The sequence below is a fragment of the Phycodurus eques genome, chromosome 10 (genome assembly GCF_024500275.1).
Source record: "Phycodurus eques isolate BA_2022a chromosome 10, UOR_Pequ_1.1, whole genome shotgun sequence".
NCBI classification, from domain to species: domain Eukaryota; kingdom Metazoa; phylum Chordata; class Actinopteri; order Syngnathiformes; family Syngnathidae; genus Phycodurus; species Phycodurus eques.
Genome location: NC_084534.1, coordinates 18,538,882 through 18,553,979, shown reverse-complemented (window position 1 = coordinate 18,553,979; position 15,098 = coordinate 18,538,882). Strand labels below are relative to the sequence as shown.

The 15,098-nt window shown below is 39.7% G+C and overlaps 1 protein-coding gene across 2 annotated transcripts in view; it reads left to right on the top strand.

Moving 5' to 3' along the window:
- The first annotated feature begins 1,189 nt into the window (after positions 1–1,189).
- The window catches only part of foxj3 (forkhead box J3), a 154,058-nt gene continuing 140,149 nt past the window's right edge, over positions 1,190–15,098 (top strand). For both annotated transcript variants that reach the window (XM_061687082.1, XM_061687081.1), the window contains exon 1: positions 1,190–1,472. The gene's annotated coding sequence lies outside the window, so the exon portion shown is untranslated. The remainder of the gene's footprint in view (positions 1,473–15,098) is intronic.

Here is a 15,098-nt window from a genome sequence, read left to right as displayed (position 1 = left end):
AATTATCGCAGAATGTGTTATGCTGCAACTGAACACTGTGTCAGATAAAATGTTCATGTTTAGGCAACAAATACATAACTATGTATATTGTTGTACTAATATTTGATTTTATTACACATTTATATATGAAATCAGAAATGAACTATTTTATTCAAATGTATTTACGTTATGTACAGCGTATAATGTAATATATATGTATAATGAAGTATGTAATAATGATACCTCGCCAATGATGCTAAAAGTATTAATATATGTGCCATATCTGTTGTTGACCAATACTGGCCACTCATGCCAGAGTAGCATCTGCTCCATTTGCACACTGACTGAGGAGTATCTCCAACAGTTGCACAATCAACATTGTCCCAGATTATCGCAGTACTCGTCACTTTAAACTGCATACACTCCTTGAAGTCTCGGCGCCCTTTGCACAATGGTTATTGCACCAGACTATTGCGAGATTAGTCATTCGAACTGCTCTAAGTGCTGGAGGACTCTGCATCTTTTTGCATAATTGTCAAAAAAAAAAAAAGATATATATATATATATATATATATATATTCTACCGACATTACCAGATAACTAGCAACCCTTTATTTCTCAGTGACTGTTTTTCTCAATGTCTTTATGTCTCAAAAGTGTTCTCTGTCAGTTGACTGTCTGTTCTCGTACTAGAGCGGCTCCAACTACCGGAGACAAATTCCTTGTGTGTTTTTTTGGACATACTTGGCAAATAAAGATGATTCTGATTCTAATTTTGATATATTACATCTACAGTATATAAATTAAGAATACATATTTAATACAACACATAACATATTTTAAAAATATTTTTTTGTAATATATATCAAAATATGGCATGCAACCTAATGCAAAAATTAGTACTAAAATATAACATCCTTCCATTTTCCATACTTTTTATCCTCACTAAAGTCGCGGGCGTGTTGGAGCCTATCCCAGCTGACTCTGGGCACATATAAGCATTTGGATTTAAATATATATATTATCATATATTTTATTACTCATTTTAACATGTACAACAGAGATTTGACTCCTCGCGTTCTTCACTACGCACTAGGTTTTGTGGCGGCGGCGGCTGAGTTGGGGGTGGTGGGAAACCAAACATTTCGTGCGCATCGACGTACGCCATAAAGTAGATCCGGCTCGAGCGCTGAGTGCCCCGGATGTTGCCTCGGCCGCTGAGCGAGAGGCGAAGCGGGGAGAAGGCAGGCGGAGAGAGAGAAGCAGTGAAGGGACGCCACGGCACCGCAGGCACACCGGCGAACCTTCGGCGGCTCTTTGCCCGGGACGACAAGCGTTCGAGCGCGCGGCGGACACCCTCGGGAAAACCGCCGGACCACGGGAGGTGGACGGTGGCAAAAGACTGGAGCAGTGAAGTGCGAAACTACCGCGAGGATTACGGAGACCACCGTCAACATCAGATCTCTCCCCCCCCTCCCCCCCCCACACACACAGTAAGTGAGCTGCAAGGGCATGGAAGTTGAACTCGGGCCCACAAAATGTACGACTTTTGGTCGGGCAAAGTGTGCTGTGTTCAAGTTCTTACATCGAGGAGAGAGGAGGAGGAGGGGCGCGGGGGGCTTGTTTGGTTGAACCCGGCGGTCAGGCCCCGGTTGACAGCTTTCCGCTCGCCGTGGCAGGGGGGCGCGCGTAGGGTGGGTAGGCGGGGTGGAGACACCCTCTTTTTTGGGTGTAATGTAGTGACGTACCCCAGCTTTCTCGTCGCTATGCTAGCTGTTTGGTGTGCGTGTGCAGTAGGAAGTGTGTGTGTGTGTGTGTGTGTCTGTCTGTGTCTCATTTGGCTTTTGCGTGCCCGGGTGGGATTTGACTCACAGCTGTTGCAGTGTGTTTCCCCCCTTCACTGTCAATCGTCTCCTCCTCGCACACCGCCATTGAATTCCTGCCGAACATAAATATACTCATAGTTGTGCTCCGACGCTCAACAAGTGCAGCATATGCAACCCGGCAGGCGGACACGACATTAGGTACACCCGCACGGCCTCAAAGCACGAGAGCTGCATCCCCCCAAATTTGATCACAATGCTGCGTTTGAATTTACATTTAGAGGCGTGTCACTCACACGTGCATGTTAATGTACAGTGGTGCTTGATTTTACGACAGTTTAGTTCATACGGCGATGAATTTGTAAGTCGGAACACGGCGTCTCCAAAAACTGGTGTCTGAGAGATCATCAGGTGTGTCCGAAAATTGTTCATTTACTGCAAGTAATGTATGTATCTTTGGTCGTCTATTTATGCCAGCTATGTATAGTGACAATTAAATGCTCTTCCACGACCACCACATATGATCCTTATTATTTCAGATCGAGAGACCAATATGTTTTGATCAGGGCTGATATCGATTAGCAGTCAAGGGGGCTGATAACTGATATTGAGAGCTGATATCCGTTTGCTGTAAAAAGGGAAATATTGGCGTAAAAAATTTGAATAATAAAAACTCCAACACGAAATAATACAAACTCCAACATTAAATGCCTTTAAGCATATTGTCATTGAACAGCTTTTTAGATTTGAAACATGTTTTTTTTTGTAAATCTTAGAAAACGGACATCTTTTTTAAAATTAAAACAAAAAGTACATGGAGCTTCCAGGCGCAGCAGGATATCTGATGAAGTTAAATGAAAACCTAAAAAAAAAAAAAAAACAGCTTCATCAAGCAGAGTTGGGACCAAGTCATAAGTCTCAAGTCTTTGCCCTCAACTCCCGAGCCAAGTCGCAAGTCCTATACTTTGAGTTTCAGTGTCCTTTTGAGTCATTTTACCAATAAAATGAAAATATCTATCTATCTATCTATCTATCTATCTATCTATCTATCTATCTATCTATCTATATGCGTGTGTGTATATATACTGTATATGTATGTATATATGTGTATATATGTGTGTGTGTGTGTGTGTATATATATGTTTGTGTGTATATATATGTATGTGTGTATATATATTATATAATATAGTAATTAATGTGTATACGTATATATATATGTGTATACGTATATATATATGTGTATATATGTATATGTGTATACGTATATATGTGTATATATATATATATATATATATATATATATAAAGTTAATTGAAGACTCCATAGATGTGAAAGTTAGTCTATAGTGCATGTTTGTTTGTACAGCATGTGCCCTGTAATTGGCTGGCGACCAGTCCAGAGTGCAAGTCAGCAGGGATAGACCCCAGCTCACCCAACTCTCATGATGACAAATCTTATAGAAAAAGGATCGATTAATTGTGCATCTCTCCATCCTCTGACCACCCTGAACCACCTCACTGAAAGAAATACCCTTAATATGAATCAGCACCCGCAATGAAAGGTCAGACTTGATTTTGCATATTAATCACCCTTCCTTTTAAATATGAGTGAGTGTGTCTGAGCCTGCAGCTCTACATGTGCACACACGGTTCACAGTGAATTTTAACTTTGCAGTCTAGTCGAAACGTTGAAAGTCGCACAGTTTTCTAGAAAACTAGGCTTCAAAGTATCACTATGCTTGACATCAGCAAATCGCATTCACTGCCATTGACAGCTGTTGAATTAAAATATCCATATTAACATGGAGGACTGGCTGTGAATAAGATTTATTAATACAGTGTTACTTTGCTTTGACTTGCGAGCAAAAATTTTAGTTACAACCTCTGCCTGATGGCAGTGAACTCCACTCAACTCGCTTCACAACCAGCAGCAGTTCGGCAGCTAGTGAACAATTCTTTAAAAAAGAAGCTTCAAGTTGTTTACTACAACTCCCAGTTGAAGTGTACTGTGAAACTAAACATAAAACAAAGAGAATTATTTAAAACAACTACGTTTTACAGCTACAGTAGATTAGTCCGTTTCGATTTATTGCTAACGCACATTGCAAAACGTCAGATGGGAAAATAAATATCATTGGTGTTGGGTAGGGATGCACGATTATAGCCAAAATAATAATCACGATTAATTTGATCAACATTGTAATCACGATTATTGATCACGGTTATTCCTTATGTTAGGGAAAAATCTTTATTTTTATGGTACTACTTTTTAACAAATAATATGTAACAGTTTTCAGTTCAAAATTAATCTTTAAATCAGAATAAATGTTAGATAATAATTAAAATAAAATTTTTACTTAGCAATGGCTAACTGAATAAATACAAAGTGGAATCACAAATTGCAATTTAATAGAAGCAAATACAGTTTATGCATTGAAAGCAGTAACATTAGGATGTTATGATTAGGAACATTAGGATGTAAGAACTGACATAATTTGAAAAACCCCCTCGTCCATATAGTGAACACACACATGCACATGTACTGTATTAATTTTATTGTATTATATATGCGCTTATCAAACACCACAGCGCCACCCTGCACCGCCCTGCCAACCACCACAAAAATTTTCAACCTGAGGGAAAAACTGACTCTATTAATCGGTTCAACTCGTAAAATACACACATTAAATCTGTTGTGTGTCAGTCGGGCGTCTTCCAACAGTGAGTAGTTTTGCTTCATTTTAGTTTTATTATATAGTAGTTAACGTCTCTTAGTTTGTTGGACTCTTTCATGGCACCACACATGATAATATTTGTACGACTTCAGAAATTAATTTTTCTGTAAGAAATGTTCCACAGTTTTTTATTATCTATATGGAGTTTTGATATTTAATTGGCACACCACAGAAAATGCCCATCTGTGCATCATTTCATAGACTACTCATGATGCAGACCGCAAAAAATTTGGATGGATGTCAATGACGAGGCTTGTGATTGGAAGTGGTGGTGTTGGGGGGGGGTGGGCTTTCTCTGTCGAAATAGCGGTGGCTCATTTGGAATGCAGTTTGTGGCACTGTGCCTAGCCCCCCTTCACACTGAGAGCCTTTTTAATTTCTCCCCTTGTTGAAGTGATTATTCAAATGGCCATCCGTGAGGTGCAGTTATCAGACTCCTGGTGGTAGTTGAGCCTGTGGCTACATGCATACTCAGCACACACACACACACACACACACACACACACACACACACACACACACACACACACACACACACACTACTGTGGTTGGACAGCACCCAACAACAGGTACTCTCTGCAACAAAACCCTATTAGACCACCACATCTCAGCCCTCAGGCGAAAATTCTATTGTGCTATATGATTGGCAGGGGGTAATTTATTCATGAGGATACCAATATATTTTTTATGATGTGGTTACTTTTTTGGGTTATCATTATCCGGAACAAATCCTATGTAGAGTGGTGCCTGGAAGACGTTCTCTGACAATGGTGGAGTGTCCAAAGCAAAAGAGATAATCTATTAATCTATATTCTATAGCGCTTACCCTCATTGATATGTGTTCTCATAAGGGTTGTAGGTGAGGTGGAGCCTATCCCGGCTGATTTAGGGCGTGACTCAGGGTACATCCTGGACTGGTCGCCAGCCAATCGCAGGACACATAGACAGACAAACACACACATGTACCTACATTTTTGGATAATTTTTTAGTCTTAAATTAACATAGGGAGCACAATTATATTAAAAACTGTTGCAAAACTGCCTTCTTTGCCTGTCCAGGCAATGGTTCATGCCAGAAGTTAAACAGTGTAGTAATAGTAATATATAATAAAGCAATCTCTTTATTTTAACAGCAAATGAGAACCGGTAATTAATCTCAGTGTTGACGTTCAGACACAGCCGGTGGTGCACATTCAATTGCTTTATTGAACAAACTGTAAGAACATAAACATGTAATGAGCACAAAAATACACAAGCTGCTACAACTATAATTGACGCCCAGGCACTCAACAGTATTCAGACTGGCTAACGGTTAGCCAGTTAACACCTCACCGCTAACCAGAGCTCACAACAGCCAACTCTACACTCTCTTTCACTGACTTTCACGTCACTCAATAGTCCAGTTGCCACGTTTTAAAGAGTGATACACACTCAAAGTCACAGATGTAATAGTGTTGAATGTGAGGATGGCGACCCCAAGTGGACAGCATAATTACTGCACCTTACGTGCTCAGTTTTTCCATTTAATAATGATAAATGTTTTCATCCAATTCCTCTATTAATAAATGGGATAAACTGTTAAAAGAAAATATTCGATAGCAGCAGCCCGAGTCTTCAATGAACCTAATCTGGGAGGAAACCCACAAAAGCACGGGCAAAACATTCAAACTCTATGGAGAGATGTTCCAATGGCAATTTGAACCAGGATCCTTTGAATGACTTTCTTATAATTTGAAAGAAAAGATGCTTCAAAACGCTAAGACTCCAGAATCTAATGCACCGTCCAAACAAGACCAAGTTTCTCAGTATAAACTGAGCTCCCACTTGATAAGTAATTTTTTTCTTTTAGTGAGCTTTTTTTTTTGTATCGCTAGGGCTGAAACAATTAATCGAATAAGTTGAATAATTTGATTACATTAAAAAGTCAAAGCAAAATCATGGCCTCACAGCTTTGCAGTGATCATTTTTCCACAAGGACTATTATTACTGGCGACTCACGCCCCACTCCATTGAAAAATAAGTTGGCACAATGGCGGCGAACCAGGAGGAAAGAGTGTGTAAAGGACAGACACTCTCATTGGCTAAAGATGGCCACACACACTCGTAAAGTCACAGATATTATAGTGTGCAATGTGTGGATGGCGACAAAGTTAATAATGCCAAATCCATTTTTATCCGATTACTCTTATAAACAATGGAATAATAGGAAGAATAATCTATTCTAAAAATATTTTATAGCTGCAGCTGCCGTGTATACCCTATTACAATGGTATTTTCGATGATGGATATAGAACTAAAAAAGTACAGAAGGTTGTCCTCATGATATTCAAGGTTCATTGCATGAAACCCACATAAGCACGAGGGGAGAATTTACAAACTCAACACAGGAAAAACCTGAATTTGAAAACCCAAACCTCAGAACTCGGTGTGCTGCCCTCACAACACACAGGCATAGTTAATCCTTGGATGCTGGCTGAAATGAGGTCTAGTGAGCTGCAGGCATACCTCTCCACAGTTTTGATGTCCAGGTTACCGCTGCATCATTTTTGGTCACCTTCTGTAGTGCTGATGCATGCAGTTGTTTTAAAAAAAAAAAAAAATATTTTAAACTCCAAATTTAAAGTGTTTTCAAAGTCCTCGCGCGTGTGGAATGAAAAGTCAGAACCGGCCACATGACTAATGTTTAATTTTGACTCTTTTCACCTTGAATGTAGGTAAAAAGCTCTCCCTTTCCTCTCCACCGCTGCCAATGCACCTCTGTGCCAACCAGTGTATTTATTTTTTTCGAGAAATCTCTCACACTTTAAGTTGGAGGCCTAAGGGTGAGGGTGAGGAGGAGGGAGGATGAGGAAGTGCCTCAGTCTTCATTAGAGCCGCTGTGCCTCCTCACTAGAATGCAGATGAGCCGTGTAGCCATTCATCCGGTTGGAAGCGCCTCCCCGATTCCAATTTGAATCTTGTTTGCAGTCATATTGTGAGAGCCCACTTCTCCGTGTTAAAGAAGTCTCTTTACGGGGGGAGATCAGCGGGAGATAATTGCACTTAAGTGAACCTAATTTAGTGCTGGCCAGAGCAATTACTGTAAATGCAGTTCTAGGCATTTTTAGAAGGTGAGGGGAGCAGGAGCAGCTGTCATTGGGTCTCTAAAGCTGAGATATCAAATGGTGAAATGAACGACATTGACATAGCATCATGGGAATGACTAATTCTTCTAAGTATTCTAAGTAGTTTTTGCGGGAATTTCGCTCTGTTTGCCTCGATTTTCTCATCCGCAGATTGTAAATAAATTTCTGTAAATTAATGAATTTTTAAAAGAAGCCCTGAATGGATCATAGGGGAGAATGTGGATGTGGGAATGCAGTTCAGTTTTCAAACAAGCATTTTCTTCACCGTAACCCTCCCACAACCCTTCTCCTGGGATGGGGAGAATGATTTTTTTTTTCAAAGTCATCCAAAAATTCACTGCCTTAGTTCTCCTTACTGCACAGTCTCCTTTTCTAATGAGTTGAAGTTGTCCATGAACTGTAAGCACTCAATCCTGCTCTGGTTTGTAATTGGATGTAGACATGAATCTGCTGAAGAATATCCCATTTTGCCTCATCCTACAGTACCTCCTCATATAGTTGCTCGTAGGGCTGCACGATATTGCGAAAAAATTACATTGCAATTTTTTGTGTGTAACCCTGCAATATATATTGAAAACCAACACATATTTTTCTTTTTCCCTGACCTTCTATGTACAGTGGGTACGGAAAGTATTCAGAGCCCCTTAAATCTTTCACTCGTTATATTGCAGCCGTTTGCTAAAATCATTTAAGTTAATTTTTTCCTCATTAACTTACACACATTACCCCACATTGACAGAAAAAACAGAATTGTTCAAATTTTTGCAGATTTATTAAAAAAGAAAAACTGAAATATCACTCAGCCATAAGTATTCAGACCTTTTGCTCAGTATTTAGTAGAAGCACTCTTGAGCTAATGCAGCCATGAGTCTTTTTGGAAATGATGCAACAAGTTTTTCACATCTGGATTTTGCAGATCCTCTCCAGTTCTGTCAGGTTGGATGGTGAACGTTGGTGGACAGCCATTTTCAGGTCTCTCCAGAGATGCTCAATTGGGTTTAAGTCAGGGCTCTGGCTGGGCCATTCAAGAACAGTCACCGAGTTGTTCTGAAGCCACTCCTTTGTTATTTTAGCTGTGTGCTTAGGGTCATTGTCTAGTTGGAAGGTGAACCTTCAGCCCAGTCTGAGGTCCTGAGCACTCTGAAGAAGGTTTTCGTCCAGGATATCCCTGTACTTTGCCGCATTCATCTTTCCTTCGATTGCAACCAGTCGTTCTGTCCCTGCAGCTGAAAAACACCCGCACAGCATGATGCTGCCACCACCATGCTTCACTGTTGGGACTGTATTGGATAGGTGATGAGCAGTGCCTGGCTTTCTCCACACATACCGCTTAGAATGAAGGCCAAAAAGTTTTATCATGGTCTAATCAGACCAGTGAATCTTATTCCTCACCATCTTGGAGTCCTTCAGGTGTTTTCTTTTAGCAAACTCCATGCGGGCTTTCATGTGTCTTGCACTGAGGTGAGGCTTCCGTCTGGCCACTCTGCCATAAACCCCCGACTGGTAGAGGGCTGCAGTGAAGGTTGACTTTCTAGAACTTTCTTAAAGGTCTTTATACAAACAGGTGTGTGGCTTTCCTAAGCAAGTGGAATCAGTATAATAAAACACAAACTCAATCAAACACTCCAATGAATGTGTAGAACCATCTCAAGGATGATCAGAAGAAATGGACAGCACCCAAGTTAAATATGAATGTCACAGCAAAGGGTCTGAATACTTATGGCTGTGTCTTTTTTAATAAATCTGCACACATTTCAACAATTAAATTTTTTTCTGTCAATATGGGGTGCTGTGTGTACATTAATGAGGGGAAAAAATAATTTAAATGAGATGGTGAAAAACTGTAAATATATATTTAAAAAATGCACTACTTAATTGTTCTCAATCTTTGCACGTTTCCAGCACATATCATCAAACATATTTAATGTATCTACAAAAAAAGCAAACACGTAAATTACTTTACCGCCGGGTCTTTGAGCAATGGAGGGTATTATAGAATTATTGAATACAATTATTGATAAAATGATTAAATTACATCGAGGGCCCACGGCATGGTGGATGACTGGTTAGCACATCTGCCTCCCAGTTCTGAGGACCCGGGGTCAAATCCGGCCTCACCTGTGTGGAGTTTGCATGTTCTCGCCGTGCCTATGTAGGTTTCCAGTACTTCGGTTTCCTCCCACATCCCAAAAACTTGCACGGTAGGTTAATTGAAGACTCTAAATTGCCCATAGGTGTCAATATGAGTGTGAATGGTTGTTTGTTTATATGTACCCTGCGATTGGCTGGCGACCAGTTCATGGTGTACCCCGCCTCTCACCCGACGATAGCTGGGATAGGCTCCAACACACCGGCGACCCTAATGCATATAAGCGGTACGGAAAGTGAACGAATGAATATACAGCAGTTCAGCTTTAACCAAAAACAAAATAATTCTTGCAGCTGCTTAGATTCGTAGTCTTGTTTGAGATATAGATTATTTTGTCAGAAAACATAGTCGTGTGATAACCAGTAGGCATTTCTATTTTGTTCTTTTCTGATTTACTGTTTGGACAGCTTGTAATAGACTCAGTAGAGAAGAAACTATGCTCAGTAGAGCAAAGAGTTGTATTGAGCCCTTTGTGTGAAGTCTACCTTTTATTTAAATGTACCTGTAGTTGTGAGCTGTTTAATAGTTTTAGTTTGTGGTGTTTGAAGGTTTATGATACCAGTATCGTCTGTTAATTTCCATACACTCATCTATGACGTTTTGCATTACTGCATGTTAGCGGATTGAAGCATTTTACGAAGCGGGGGAAAACCCAAACCACTAACACTGTTCACACACTGCAGATTGAGCGCGCTCAGTTTAACTTTTATCAAGAAGGGCTTTTGAGTTTCGATTTAGGCAATTTTAATTCGCCAGCGTGGCGAACATGGGCAATATTCACTTCGCCACAACCGGTTTAAATTGGCCATTGGCAAGGTGGCGAATGGGCAGCGTGAACTCCGGCTCTGATGTGGTAGTTTTGAGGGACCTCCTTGTGAAAGAGTCTTATTAGAGCGGAAGATATTCCGTAATTTATCGTAAAACGTTAAATGATTTAGTTCCCGATACTAACTAATCAGGAGCATCTAATCTACAGGGGAACTACTGCATTAAACCTCTTAACAGCTTGATAGGAATGTTTATATAAAAAAAAGGGTTAAGGGGGTGGTGCATGGTATCTTTTTGTGACTCATTCCAGTCTATCCATCCATCCATCCATTTTCAACACCGCTTATCCTGGTTAGGGTTGCGGGGTGCTGGAGTCTATCCCAGCTGACTTCGGGCGAAAGGCGGACGACACCCTGAACTGGCCGCCAGTCAGTCGCAGGGCAAGTCATTCCAGTCTAGTGGTTGCAAAATGAATCCACTGTTCAGTTTTATCTTCCCTTGCTTTGCATTCTCAGAAGTGCCTGTGGTAAATTAGCAGAAGCCTTTATGTAAAAAATACATTGCGTTTTAAAAACTGTGGAATTAAGCCACCTTGATTAAGAGCCTAATGACATACATGAAACAAATAGGATGATTGAGAAATGTCTCACTTTAGTACAGTAGTGATTAGCAACCTCCTAAATGAATGAGTAAATAAAATGCACCCAGTCACAAGTGGACAGCTTATCAGTTCATAATGAATAATTCTCCACATTTAATATAACCACTTTTGATCTCACTTGCGCACTTTATATGCAAGCTCTCGCCTACTCTTTTGTTTGAAAGAAACCAAACATGTGGACGGTAGGCACTGATGCATCTGCTGTATTTAAAGTGTCCATCTGCACTGAAAATGAGGGAGAAGCCAAGGGGAAGTAGAAACCTCGAAACCAAAATAAAAGCAGTAACAGCGCCAAACATGTCTGCCTTGTCAGCCAATTGACTACTTGCAATCTTTTCTGACCATTGAGGCACCGAAATAATGCAAGACAACACTTGGACATCGTCTCGCTCATTTCTCATGAGTCTGCTGACTTCATGGTCATTTTCGCCTGATATTATTCTCTTCTCACTTTCATCTTCATCATCTTTTACCACAATAAGCCAAAGGAATAAGCAAAGTAGGAGGCAGTAATGTGCGTTACACACCAAAATTATCCATCCATCCATCTATCCATTTTCTTTAGCATGTGTCCTCATAAGGGTTGTCGGTTAGCTGGTGCCCATCCTAGTTGACATTGGGTGAGAGGCGGGGTGCACCCTGGACTGGTTGCTAGCCAACCTGAGACAATATTATCTTATGTACTATGTACAGTGAACCCCTGCCTATTCACTGTTTGCGCTTCACAAATTTACCTAGTCGTGTTATTTTGTTGCAACTATCTAAGTTTCAGTAAAGGTAATTTGTATTTGTAATTTTTAGGGGCGTGTCGATGACTTTTTTTTTTTTTTTTCCCGCTGTTTGCCCATTCAAATAATGAGGGTTTACTGCGTAGGTAAAAACATTGGCACCCCAGGGTTGCCAATGTTTTTGAGCATGACTGTATAAAAAGAAACATAACACTTTTTTCCCCTTGACTGTCTGACATAAAGTCAGACTAAACCTTTCCTGTCATTTAAGATTACCGAAATTATTTCTATTTGTTAAATGCCAGAATAACGAAAGGATTTAATATTTAAAAACATATTTTTTGTTAAAATTTATTTTTTAGACAAATACTGTATATATAATAGACAATACAGTCATGGGTAAAAATATTTTTTTCAGTATGACTGTATGTGTATGATGATGATGCGCCATTGTGGTGCTATGTTTCTTGACGATTATGGATAAAATATTTCTCAGTCAGCACTTTCTGCAAATTGTTGTTGTTGGCCGATGCCACACCCTTCCACAAAGATTTTTCCAGCATTGTGAAAAAAAAAAACACAAGCATGATTATGGAACACACAATGGTGTGTGTAGTAATCTGTGTGGAATACAGGAGCCTTTTATGTTGTATGATTGACCACAAATAAAAAAAAAAAAAAAAAAAAAATCCAGACTCACTGTCAAGCAAGTTAGTCCACTCTCTGGTCTAGATTATTGTAGCTGGGGCTTTACCTGTTAAGTGAATGATGCATTTGTTATTGGAGCAACTGTAATGAGTAAACCGCATAACACTGTAATTAAAGCTTAGTAAGCGCTTCCTCCACAACTCAGCTCAAGTCTCTTGAAGCGTGTCAGTCATTCAAAGAGATCAGTAGTTTAAGAACAAATGATGACGATCAAGTCACCGTTTCTGAGGGCTTATTCAAATGTAGATATGATGTGATAATATGAAATAAATCCCTCAAGAGACTGCAATGTCACTCCTTTCCTAGGTCCTGCACAGACCTGCTCGTAACCAGGGCTGGGTGATTAATCTAAATTTAAGCACAATTTCGATTTTGGAATCTCACGATCATAAAAACATAATGATCAAAGAAAAACGATTAATGTGCCAGGTGGTGCGGTGAGTGTATGCAAGTTCCTGCATTGTAAAAGTACACAGAATGCAACTGTGTTGCTTACAGCAAGCATGTGACGTACAGTATCTTATGTCCTCCATGAATATGCTTTAAGTTGTTTATTGACACCCCAGTTGGAGTTTACTGTAAAACTAAAGACACAACAAAAACAATTACACACATTGTAAATTTATATACAAGACAGTTTATTTTAGAAACAAGCTTAATGTATAATATGTGCATTGGACATCATGGAAGGGATTTACCATTAAATAACGAATATTCACACAGAAAAACAGTAGTAACACATACAGACCGATAATATAACAATACTCACAGGCATATATTCTTCCGAATGTGTGAAAAAAAAGTTATATTTAAGTTTGTCACTTCCTTCTTCTACACTTTTTATCTTGTTTATCTCCATGCGTGCACCACACTGCCCCTAAGAGGCCAAGTCATGCACAGCAGGAATTTATTTTTTGCAATTTTTTGAAATCCATTATTACTTCTAATTAATTTATTTTCTGGTTCTTTTCATTTATATTTAAAGTTGAGTTTTGGTAGTGTAATAAATACTAAATTTTAACGTCAATAAATACTCGTTTATTAATCGTGATTTCAATCTCAATCCAAAATAATTGTGATTTTTGTTTTCATAATCGCCCAGGCCTACCAATAACGTACATCTCGACTGACATGATCGCAAATGGAAATCGTACCCTGACCAGCAGATTCCCTTGACTTGACCGTTTGAATGAAATAACATGGTGGTGGGGAAAAAAGCAGGCAACGTCAGTCTGGATGTTGGCAAATACATCCACTAACCAAGTGTATATGTGTCCTAAATTAGCTTTTCTGTTAGTTGGGTTAACTTGGTCTATGAATGATAGTGACATCAATTTCCCCAGCATTCATATCCACAAGAAAAAAGTCTGTGTTTTGTTAGTAGTGAAGTTGTGTTCACCAGTGCAGTGGTTCATTGAATCTCAATCTTCAGAAACAGAGGTCATTCAGGTGTATCTCAGGCCAACACTCCAAAGGCTGGATTTTCATTGCAGGCACAATTCTAAATTTAATGCCTATATCTGATTTTCTGACTGTCTAGTTGTACATTTCATGTGACACACATTCGATATGGCCGCGCTTACACTGGCTGAACACATAAAACAACCATCAAGTGCAAACGCTGTAATTGCGCATGAATGAACCCTACAAGCATCAATACAAGGTAGTGACAACATGGAGGTTAAACAGTAATACATAAATAATACAAATATTAAACAGATACTGTTTAGTTGACCTGGAATTATTTAGCATACTTCATCCACTTTTCTGGTCCATGCTTTATCTGTAGTTTACAATTACAGTGGGTGCTTTTTAAGGTGTTTATTTGTGGCTGAGCAGATGCGGGGGTGCATTTTGATGTCAAGATGGCATTGATGGGGTATAGCCGATCTGTCCAATTATGCTGCACTGGAATTGATACATTTCCAATTGAATTTATATCCACATTTGGAAGAGGCCTGACTACGATATGAAGATATACGATTTCATGCGTTTTACTATTGACTATGCCATGACATATCTGAATTGTTACTTGAACCATGCACTGTAAACCTAGCCTAAGTCAGTTTGGTAAGGTTAAAAAACAGATGGTGATTTTTACTGCCTCTAACAGTAAAGTTGATTCTACAATTAATCATTTATCAGGCAGTCTTGCAGAGGAATAGCTTTATGCCATCTGAACAGTATCACAGGAAATTACCAACACCAAGGCAGGCGATGCACGGTCCACTAAAAGAGGTCTTAGCCTTTTAGATTCTGTTCTAAATTGCATGCAAATGTGGGCTCAGTCAGTCCAGTCTTTGGAGCATAAATCGGAGAGCGCGTAATGTGCGCGAGGCTCGTGATCTGCACTGGTGAGCGCCAAGTCCTGAGACGGCGTCAGTTGGAAGGGGCCGCGGTGAATCTGATCATTAAAACACTTC